A 12,440-nucleotide genomic window follows, 5' to 3' on the forward strand; every position below is an offset into this window, starting at 1 on the left:
GATTTAATAGACTTGCATGCAATGGCCTACGGGGAACTTTGTGGAAAGAGCATTTTACACTCTAACCATTGGAGAATCATTTCTATTACAGAACATGGCTCTACCTAAATGTTTCAGCATCTTAGAAAGAAAGTTAGAGAAAGTGTGGTGATGGTTGGCTAGCACTGTGACCGCCTCCAGCAAGCTGTGGATTAGAAACTTACCTATTGATGAGCTTTCAGCCTTAACTCTGCATTCCCTAATGCTTGATTACTTGATTTTCCATCCTCAGAATTTACACACAGATCATACTGACTAAATATCAAAGGTCTCTGAACACCGAGTGATATTTACCCACTTTATTCATGCCATTAACAAGTAGCTAAGAAAAGATTGATCTGGATTCTGACCAAAGGAACAGCTTTGGGAAAAGTGTTGCATGCATGAGCATCCCCAGGAAGCACTAAGCACGGACAGAAGTGACACTTTTTGCCAGATCTGGCCCCTGAAAGCACTCTACAGCTGTGACCAACACACAAGTGCACAGTTGCAGTGCACTTTAAAAGGGCCTAATCCTGTAATAATCTGAACCCTCATTGCATGGAGGTTCAGTTGAAGATACTCCAAAATGAAGCACCTTCATTAATGTCTGTCTGTATGCACTAAGAGCAGGGCTGGGATGATCCACCTTGGCGGGGTGGAGGGGGGTTCCAATCCACCCACCCTACCCTCCAGCATCAGCTGAAGAAAACCCAAACCAAACTCCTTCCATTACCTTCCCCCAATCCCATTCTGAAGACAGAGCTGGAGCTGGGATGAGGCAGGGTTGGGGCTAGGGAAGAGTGGTTGCGGACTTGCAGTCACTCCAAATTGCAGCTGAATCCCCCAACCACAAGGACTCAACAGCTAATGTCTGTTGGGTTTGGGGGATCATTGTAACTCGTGATGCTTCTGATAAAGCACTACGAGTTACAGCAGGGAGCCTCACTTCTATCTGCAACTACTGTGACTTTATTTCTGATACAGGCCCCACCCATTTAAACCCCTGGCCTTGCATTCCCCAACAACCTGCTCTGTAGAAGAGATTAAAAGTGGTACCTCCCCTTCCTTTACTGAGCCTGGACCTAAGGAGGGGTTTAGTCACCTGCATAGACAAACAGGCTCCTGTGTTATTATCTCATAGCATTGTTTTATTAAACAAATGTTTCCTTCTCTTGTTGAAAATATCAGCACCTGAATTAAAGTATATGGATCTGTCAAATTTAGGATTGCTCCCCTTTAGCCTTTCCACTCACAAAATGTCCTGTTTCTCGCTGCAAGCTATGTGTGGACAAGAATGCACCTACAAGCCCTTTGTATGATAGGGTATGGGTGCTATCACAGTTGGCATGCACATGAGCACAGAACCATAATTAAACAAAATAATGACTAAAAACACAACAGGAAAAAATGTCATAAATGTGGTTCAGAGAATCTTAGAGGAAACAAGATTTCAAGAAACACTACACAGTTATTGATTTCATCAGATCAATAAAGCAAAAACAAATGGTGACCTTTCCCTCATTTAGCAGTTGGCAATTGCTTGTTGAATACTCAAAGGGGTCTGACTTAAAGATGCGGCCACACGTTAATATCACTTTATTTTCCTCTTTAGAGCTTTGAAAAGTTCATTTACAAAATGAAAACCAGATTGGAAGACACCATTTTATTTGGAAACATGTTTAAGCTTTCAATATTGTCCTTGGCATGTAACTGAAACCAAATAATGAACAAATGACTTCAGACATGACTGTTTTTAAACCAAATCATTAAAAGATGGTGGGATTAAGACTTCCAAGGGTTCCTTTTATTTTAACAATTCCCTGCTCTGTTTGTATCATCCCTTTTAATTAGTGGAGTCATAGATTCCTCAAGCTTAATGGTTTGTTGCAGGAATGAGGGACAGTGGTATTATCACCTATTCAGCTTGATATTTGTCTTGTATGATTATTTTCTCCTCTTGCTTTTAATAAAAAAATCACACATTAAGTCCATGCAAATTCCAGTGCTTCTGCTGACCAAATTCTCTAGATTTATAATTTGCCTGCCTTATGTAGATGTGTTTGATTTTTAAATGCCAAAAACCAAAATTATATATTAAAATATATTATATAAGACATAGTCAAATACCTTCCAAACATCTGAGTATTATTCTAAATGGAGATTATTTAGTAAATAATACTATTTTAGAAATATCATACCAGAAATCTTTGCCAAATACTGGTTTTTAATCTGAAGTAGATGAGACAACTTTATGGAAAATGAATAACAAGATCCAATAGCTAAAACTTGAAATTTGATGAATACAGCCTTGAAATAAAATTAATTTTCTAAGTGTAAGACTAATTAGACATTGGAACAGTTTACCAGGGCGGCAGCAGACTAATTGTCATTTGGAGTCTTGAAAATTAGATTATGTATTTTCAAAATATGCTGTAATATAGCTTCCAGGAGAAAAATCTTTCCCGTCTATGCATGGGTGGTAGAGGGAGGTCAATCTTGATGGTCCTTTCTGACCTTGAAATCTAATAATCTAGACATTCTCTTATGAATGCTGTTCTTTCATGGGCTTGACGATTCACCTTGTCCTCAGTATACTCATAATATTGGCAGCTCAGCTTTAAGTCAATGATCAGCATAAATTTTCAAGTTTCAAAACTTCCACCAGTTGTTTGAGGCCAGAAAGGAGTTTCTTTTCCCCGAATCACACTTGGCTAGATGCATTTTTAGTTTTTCCTGGTGGAGGCTTTTATATATTTTTCTAATGTCTAGTTTCTGTTTTTTTCAGTCAGTCTCTGTTTTGGAAGGAGACCACAGCTGAAGGCAAAAAACAAAATGGTGGCGGTGGCAGCAGCAGGGGCTCGGCTAACCGCTGCAGTAGCTGAGGTAGAGTGGCAATGGCTGCTATTCTTGCGTCCCCTGTAAGAGGGCACCCAAGGCTGGCTAAGTGTTTTGCTTATGCTGCAGGGTGGTTGACAGATTGAAGGTGACAGAGGATGAGAGAGGTTGGCCAAGGCTGTGGGGAAGGGGTGCTTCCTCTCTGTGATAGGATGTAGTTTTCCTGCCCTGATTATTTGGACATATTTCACTAATCAATTCATTGCCACTGCAGGGCCTCAGGCTTTGGCATCATTGGCATTCCCTGCCTGTGGCGCACAGTTTAGTCTCCTGAGGACTGAAATGATTTAGTCTAACTAAAGTGTTTGGACTTGATATAGCATCTTTGTGTGAAACTTAATGGCCTGTAATATACAGGAAGGCAAACTAAATGATCTAACGGATACTTTGGCCATAAACTCTATGAAATTATAAAAACTGTGAAACTGTAATGCACAATAATACATGATAAAATTAAACCAACGGGAGTGAAGAGCATTCAGCATCTTAAGTATCAAATCCACTATTGCTGGTCTCATTATACACAAAGCACTGAAATTCTCTCAGGCAATACCATTATGCAGATATTAAAACAAAAACAAGGAAGATTTAGGACAACTTGACCAATACCTCACCTTACTTTTTGAGTGCCTAAACTGCCTAATTTTCAAGGAATTAAATATATAAGAAGCAACCTAGAAAACTAAATAAATCCTGTATCACACATTACTTACAATTTGCTTCAACATAACTATTCACAACACACTTTAAAATATTTTGGTATATTAATGTCTATGAACATGTTAACTCTGGACTCCTTGGGAGGAAAGGAACAATTTTACATAAAGAATGTGCTTTTGATTTTTTCCCCAGAAGTGAGGAAGAGTACCTTATGCTAAAAAGCTAGTGTAAGACCTCCCCCAATTATACAGCTGGCCCAGAAAAAGATATCACCTCCCCAAATCCTTGTTTCATATGCCTAGACCATCATGTCTACAATATTATTCCAACAGTACCTGAATATTCAAAGGTATTATTAACAGATCTAATACAGTCTAATATCTTTTAAATAAAAAGTCTTTACTCAGTCACTCGAGCTGTTAACATTTTTAGTCTCAAATACATTTTCTTTGTTGATTCTTTACTTAAGACAAACTTCTATGCTCTTTATTTGGTGAAAAGGAAAGTATATCATAATGTATAGCAGCATATTAATGCAGAATGGGTCCTGCACCCAATCAAATCAAAGGTTCATTGAAACTCCTGGTTCCCTGGCCTACCTTCCTGTATTTCAGTCTCCATGACAATGGGTGCATCTACATAAGATGTTTACTGCAGAGTTGCCTAATTAACTCCACAGTAAACATCTCAACATCTACATGTGCAGGGCTATTGGGCTGGAGTAAACTAATGAACTCCACCACAGGTTAGTTCTTGTAAATACAAGTACTGTCCTACAGTGGAGTTTTTTACTGCACAGCAATGCACATGTAGTTGCTGACAGGACTGGCTGGGGTATGCGGATGCTTCCGTGCAGAGACTGCCTGCTGGCCAGCCCCACACTGGGGCTTTCATGGCCCAGCCAGCCTCTGCACAACACATTGATCCGGGTCAAAGCAGCCCTGGCCTGGCAGGCTGACCCCAGGGGCCTCCTGCCAGTCAGGGCTGCTCTGACTCAGCTCAGTGTGGTTCAGGCGCATGTGTAAACACAGTGCCCAGGAACAATAAACTCTGGCATGATATGCACCAGAGTTTATTCCTGCATGTTACTGTGAGTTCTGCCTTAATATCCTCATGATTTTCTCCATTCTTTGAATTACAGTAGTGTCTACAGACCTAAATGAGATGAGGGCTGTGCTGGATGAGGCACTGAATGCATGCACAGTAATAAACAGTTCTGCTTCAGGGATTTTATAATATAAACAGGGAAGACAGAAAAAAGGGTGAGATGTGAAATGACTTGAACCAGGTCACACAGAACTTCAGTTCTAGAGCCTAGAATATAATCCAGGTCTTCTGACTCCTCTGTCAGAGCACTTAGACAATCCTGCCTTCTAAATTGAATTTGCTTATTCATATCATACAGGCCCACATTCTCCCTTAGTCTACATCGTGTTTATCTTGAGTGGATTTGCATAGCATATGGAATACAGTAGAATTTGTCAGTGGGCCATGAAAACAAGTGCATTCAATATAGTACCTCTCCAAAGGATAACGAAAGTTTCCCTCTCCCAAAAGAAATACAGATGCAAATAAAATTGCTAATAGCTGAACTTTCTGAACATAGTGTAGTTCAAAAGTGTTTTGATAGAAAGGTTATTAGAATTATCTTGAAAGGAACCTTTAAATATTAAAAATATTCAGAGCTGTCTTCTTTGCCTTGACTGAAATAATGTGGTTACAGAAAGAAAAGTTAGCATTATACAAGAAGTAGAAGAAAGGAAAAGTTATAAACAGCTGTGTATAACATAGATAGCAACATTTTCTGAAGTTCCCAGATAGTTCCTGATTTTTTTCAGTATTCACATTGCATTGTCTAGTTTAACATGGAATGCCAACCCAGCCCTGAACCATCTTTTCCTTGTGTGGAAGAAAATACATATGGGCAATTAATTCAGAAGTGATTAGAAATTTTGAGTGCCTCCATTCCTGTATATGAAACTAAATCCTCTTGTACAAGGCCTGGAATTCAGAAACGGCTAAGCAGGAGCCCTCTGAAAATCAGGCCCAAGCTTTCAAACAAAGGATGGCTCACTAACCAGAATGTCAACCCAGTGCTTAGAAGATCCTGGGTTCAAGTCTGCTATATATACTTTCTATTGTAATGTTGGGCAAGATGCTCAACCTTTATGTGCCTCCATTCCCCTCTGCAACAGGAGACTATTTTTAGCCCCTTTGCAGGGAAAAAAAATAAGTAAAGGTAACTGGGGGTGTATCTCTATGTGCATTAATGCACTTTAGTTAATAAACGTTAAATCTAGTACCTCCATTGTGAGGTACTAGGAAAATCCACATTAGCCTGTCTTAATGCACATTAACTAAAGACCAGTTTTAAAGTGACACTTAATGCACATTAGCCTATTTTAATGCATATTAACTAAATAACACGTTTATAGACGTGCTTTGGGAGGCAGGGGGCACTTCAATTAGTGAGTGAGCCATGCTAATTAAAAGCACCTGAACATCATGCGTATCAATGTCCCTGCTCTGAAAAAATGGCAGTGGGGCATTCTGAACTACAGTTCATTCGATGCCCTGCTGCTATGTAGAGTGTACATATACCTTTATTAGGGACCTACTGGACTCCTGGTGGAAGTGGGGTGTGCTGTGTCTCCTTTACTCTTGCAGGTTCTCCCCCCCACCCCACCCCCCGCTGATTGATGGAGGGGCCTCACTTGTGGCTCACTCCTGATTAGCATGAAGGTGAAAACTGCAGCTTTAAATATGGCACCATTTTTGCCTCCCACTGCTGATTGGCTGAGGGGCCCCAGACGGCCCTGCTGTTTGCTGCTGACTGACTTGGAGGCAAAAACAGCTCCATGTTTAAAACCATAGTTTTAGCTTCTCTGCTAATCATGAAGGAGTGACAGGGTCTTCCGCTGATCGGCAGTGAGAGGCAATGGGCAAGGTGCATTTGGGGGAACAGGCAAGATTAAAAGAGCCACCTTGGACTCTACTTCTGCTGTGAATTCACTAGGTCCTTAACTTATAGATATGCATGTGTGTGTCGGTGTGTATATACACACACACACACATATATACATGTGTATGTATATGTATATTGCCCTGCAAATCAGTAGCTCACTTTGAAATAAACATATAAATAACTTACTGCAGGATGAAAAGGGGTGTCCTTTTACCGCATGTCCATGGCCTGTGTGTACACCTTTACCGTGAGGTAATAGGCAACTGTCGATCCTGTGGATCATGATATACATGTAAGGTCTGGTCACCACAACCTTTGACATGTATGCCTAGGCAAGAGTATGGAGGAAAGGAGGCTGCCCAAGACTTACCATCACCCCTTTAGGCCACTGAGACAGAATTCAAAACCCAGATGGAATCCAGATGTTCAGTGCCTTCATGGCTGCAGCTGTTGCCAGAGCAAGAGACAAGAACTGCTGCTGACTGCTGCAGTGAGGGCACATTCCTGCCTTTCACCGACCAAGAAGTACCCATAAGGCAGTGGAGGCTAGGGTTTTGAGGTGCCCTATATTCACAAGTTGCAACATTGTAGTATTTTATAGGAGCTCGGTGACTGCATTGATGCCTACCCAGTCAGATGGTTTGCAAATTGGCTGAAAAGTCATACTCAAAGGATAGTGGTTGATGGGTCTTTTTCGACCTGGGGGGAAGTGGGCAGTGGAGTCCCCCAGAGCTCGGTCCTTGGGCCCACACTGTTCAATTTCTTTATTAGTGACTTGGATGACAGGGTGAAAAGCAGCCTGTTTAAATTTGCTGATGATACCAAGATGTGGGGTGAGGTGGGCACACTAGTAGGGAAGGACAGATTACAGAATGACCTGGACAGGTTATGGGGTGGGCTGATGAAAATAGGGTGGGTTTCAATACTGACAAGTGCAGAGTGGTGCACTTGGGCAGTAGGAACCAGCAGCACACTTATAAGCTGGGAAACTCCCTTTTCGAGAGCACGGTGGCAGAAAGAAATCTTGGAATCATTGTTGACTCTGAGATGAACATGGGCCGACAATGCAAGGTCATGGTCGGTAGGGCTAACCATACCTTGTCGTGCATCCACAGATACATCTCAAGCAGGGCCAAGGAGGTGATCCTCCCCCTCTATGTGACACTGCTCAGGCTATAGCTGGAGTACTGCGTTCAGTTCTGGGTGCCGCACTTCAGGAGGGTCGTGGACAGCATTGAGAGGGTCCAGAGGAGGCCACTCGCATGATCAGGGGACAGCAGGGCAGGCCCTATGAGGAGAGACTATGGGACCTTAACCTGTTCAGTTTTCACAAGAGAAGGCCGAAGGGGGACCTGGTGGCCATCTATAGACTCACTAAGGGGGACCAGCAGGGCTTGGGAGAGACGTTGTTCCCCCCTAGCATCCCCCGGGGTAACGAGGCATAATGGCCACAAGTTGTTAGAGGGTAGGTTTAGGCTAGACATCAGGAGGCACTACTTCACAGTTAGGGCAGCTAGGATCTGGAACCAACTTCCAAGGGAAGTGGTGATGGCTCCTACCCTGGGGGTCTTTAAGAGGAGGCTTGACATCTACCTGGCTGGGGTCATTTGAGCCTGGTTTTCTATCCTGCCCAGGGCAGGGAGTTGGACTTGATGATCTACAAGGTCCCTTCTGACCCTACATCTATGAATGTATGAGCTACCCCACCATGAGTAGCCCCATCACATTGCCACGAGGACTTCCAGTTGGGTGTAGTTTATGGTTGTACCCAGAACTCACCATAAGGTAAGTGAAGGCTAAACCACTGTTGCTTAGCTCTGAATGAAAAAGAGGTAAGTCACTACATGTTAGCTTCCACTGCAGAATATGAACATACAAGCTGACTGCTACCTCACAGAAGCTAATGTGTGGCCTGGTAAATTGTATATCTATACCCTTTGAAAAGCCTAGCCCTTGGATTTGGGTTTTAGGGTTAAGAGTTGATAAGCCTTTAACCGTTATTGTTGTTATGTTATTTTACATCTGTATCTGCTGACAATTTTGAGTAAACTTCCACAATCTAGCTGGTGGCTTGACATTTTTATTTGACCTTATATTTTTATTGGAGGTTGATTAAGCCAAATGTCTGAACTGTATCTATTCTCATTTTTGATTAAAATGATTTGTATTCCTGATATGAGCACTAGAACTGTATTATTACGGACTGAGCCATCTGTGCATATACTGAGTAGATCATTAATACAGTTGCTGTGAAATGAAGACCTCTTTATATGGTAAGCTTCATTTCCACCTTCTGCTGCCTTCTCAGATAGATGCTAATAAAGGCCAGATCCTGAAGATGCTGAACACTGACACATCTGATTGACTTTAGAAGGAACTGTAGGTATTCTTAGTCCCTTTCTGGGATCAGGGCCAACATTTGGAGAATTCATCCTAGGCCCATGATCTATTTTTTCTTCTGTTATGATAAAATCATCCTCTTGTAAGGAGACTCTATATCTTCACTTGAACTACCTGTAACTTATCACAGGGGCAAGCGTGGCTTACAGGATTCTGGACACAAGTTTGTCTTTTATCAGTAAAATACAATTACAAAGGTAATTGGCTCCTATATATCTGTGTGACGCTTTCTTGGCATTGCCTTCCCCCATCTCTGGACTGCCTTCCACTTTTCCACTCCCCCTCAATATGTTTTAGTTTTGAAGCCAATAGGCTGGTCACCATTCAGAGGTTATGTTTGGCAGGTTTAGGACACAGATGCTGGGCTCCAACAGAGAAGGGCTTCAAGAGAATAGAGAGCAAGGCCTTTGGCTTCTTCCTTCCCTGAATCATGGAACACCTGTGATATTGCCTTAAATCTGCTGAGGGTTAAACTATTGACAAGTGAAGTTGATTGTCTACATGTTCCGTTTTCCTTTGGTTTATTCAGATATGCAAAGAAGTAGATCGTTCTGCTTTTAGGACCATGTTCACCCTCCATCCTTCCAGTGGAATGATTATTTTATTATATGACATTTGTAACGGGAGAGTGCATTTAAAGACAACCAAGCAAGGTACCCATTGTGTAAGCTGTTGTTTGGCCATGTAGGAGCGGATGTTCTCTACCCCAAATAGCTTGCTGTCCAAAATAAAAGACAGAACAGGTGGATGAGACAAACAAGCAGGCTGAGGTGGGAAGTAGAAATAACAAAAATGACACAATGCTTGCAATTCCTAGCCAATTGGGAAACATAATTGCAACTTGCTGCTTGCAAATTAAAAGTTGCTGGGGTAGCAAAGTGACTCAGAAGGAGAAACCAAAAACGGGTAGTTTCATAGTTTCTAAGGTCAGAAGGCACCTGAGCGGATCATCAAGACCGACCCCCTGCCATGGCAGGAAAGAGTACTGGAGTCAAACAACCCCAACAAGGTCTAGCCTTGTCTTAAGACCCCCAGGGTAGGAGCCTGCACCACTTCTCTTGGAAGTTGGTTCCAGATCCTAGCCGCCCTGACCGTGAAGTAGCGCTTCCTGATATCTAACCTAAACCTACCCTCTGGCAGCTTGTGACCATTATTCCTGGTCACTCCTGGCAGTGCTCGAGGGAACAGGGACTCCCCCAATGCCTGCTGGTCCCCCCTGACTAGTTTGTAACAGGCCACTAGATCCCCCCTCAACCTTCTCTTATGGAGCCTGAACAGGTTCAGGTCCTGTAGCCTCTCCTCATAGGGCCTGCCCTGCTGCCCCCTGATCATGCGAGTGGCCTCCTATGGACCCTTTCCATGCTGTCCACATCCCTCCTGAAGTGCGGTGCCCGGAACTGGACGCAGTACTCCAGCTGCAGCCTGACCAGTGCCGCATAGAGGGGGAGGATCACCTCCCTGGACCTGCTCGAGATGCATCTGTGGATGCATGCCAAGGTGCAGTTGGCCTTCCTGACTGCACCCCCACACTGCCGGCCCATGTTCATCTTGACATCAATGATGACTCCAAGATACTTTTCTGCCTCTGCACTGATGAGACAGGAGTCCCCCAGCCTGTAGGTATGGTGCTGGTTCTTCCTCCCCAGGTGCAGCACCTTGCACTTGTCAGTGTTGAATCCCATCCTATTCTCATCCACCCACCCCTGTAACCTGTCTAGGTCCGATTGTAGCCTATTCCTTCCTTCTAACATGCCCACATTCCCCCACATTTTAGTGTCATCAGCAAATTTGAACAAGGTGCTTTTTACCCCCTCGTCCAAGTCACTGATGAAGATGTTGAACAGTGCAGGCCCAAGGACTGAGCCCCAGGGGACCCCACTGCCCACATCCCTCCAGGTTGAAAACGACCCATCTACCACCACTCTCTGGGTGTGGCCCTCCAGCCAGTTGGTGACCCATTTGAATGTGTAGTTGTTGACACCACAATCCCCGAGTTTTTTAATGAGAACGGGGTGAGAGACAGTGTCGAAGGCCTTCCGAAAGTCCAGAAAGACTATGTCCACTGCTACCCCTGCATCTAAGGATTTGGTGACCTGGTCATAGAAGGCCACCAGGTTGGTCTGACAGGACCTGCCTCTAATGAACCCGTGTTGGTTGCCCCTAAGTATAATCTCCCCTGCTGGCCCCTCATGAACATGCGCCAGGATAATTCTCTCAAAAAGCTTACCGAGGATTGAGGTAAGACTAACTGGCCTATAGTTTCCTGGGTCCTCCTTCCTCCCTTTTTTGAAGATGGAAACCACACTGGCCCTCTTCCAGTCCTCTGGCACTACACTAGAGCACCATGAGTGCTTGTAAAGCCGTGCCAGGGGTCCCGCAATGACCGTAGCTAATTCCCTCAACACTCTGGGGTGGAGATCATCCGGACCAACTGATATAAATACATCCAGTCCCTCCAGAATTTCCCTGACTAGATCTTCCCTTACCCTTGGCCTAGGTGCACCTCTTCTGGGGCCTGAGAGGGGCATGGTGGGTGGGGCTTATCTGGTCCCTGCTCAGGAAAATGGAGGCAAAGAGTTGTTAAATAGGTTAGCTTTGTTGTCTGGTGTGATGACCAAATTTCCTAGCATATCTTGCAGGGGCCCCATGTTAGCTGGTACCTTCTTTTTTCCCCCTATGTATTTAAAAAAGGACTTCTTGTCCTTGATCTGGGAAGCTAGTCCCAGTCCTATTTCTGCCTTGGCCTTCCTGACTGCCCCCCTGCAGCCCCTAGCAACCGCAATATAATCGTCCCTGGTGATGGTCCCTCCCTGCCATTGGGGGTGCGCCTCCCTTTTAGCTAGAAGACATTCCCGGATGCTTTTGGTGAGCCATGGGGGCTTTTGTGCCCTCCTGCTCTCTTTGATCCCTGTTGGGATTACCTCCCTTTGGGCTTGGAGGATTGCCTCCTTAAGGACCAACCACTCTTCTTGGACACCCTGCTCCCCTCCCCTCTGGGACCTCAGTGCCTCCCTGACTATTCTCCTTAGCTCATTGAAGTCCACCCTCCTGAAGTCTAGGGCTGCTGCCTTGCTGTAGGCCTTTGCCACCTTGCACTGGATGGTGAATCCCAGCAGGCGATGATCGCTGTCAACCAGGTGGTCGAGAACCTGCAGCCCCCTCACCAGGTCATCGCCGGTGGCCAGCACCAGGTCCAACAAGGTGTCTCCCCTGGTGGGGCTGTGCACTTCCTGGGTTATATGGAGGTCCTGTGTTTGGGCTAGGAACATATGTGAGCGTTTAGGCCTGGTTGACTCCTCTTCCCAGCAGATGTCTGGAAAGTTCAGGTCACCCATGATGACCACATCCTTTGACCTAACTACCTCCATGAGCTGACTTAAGAATTCAAGGTCTAGTTCTTCCCCTTGGTTGGGTGATCTGTGGTAAACCCCCACCGTTAAGTCTCTTTCCCCCCAACTGCATTGTATTTTACTGAGTTGCCAGGGCCTCATACCTGTTC

The sequence above is a fragment of the Crocodylus siamensis genome, chromosome 4, assembly GCF_052110815.1.
Source record: "Crocodylus siamensis isolate JL-2025a chromosome 4, ASM5211081v1, whole genome shotgun sequence".
In the NCBI taxonomy this organism is placed as follows: domain Eukaryota; kingdom Metazoa; phylum Chordata; order Crocodylia; family Crocodylidae; genus Crocodylus; species Crocodylus siamensis.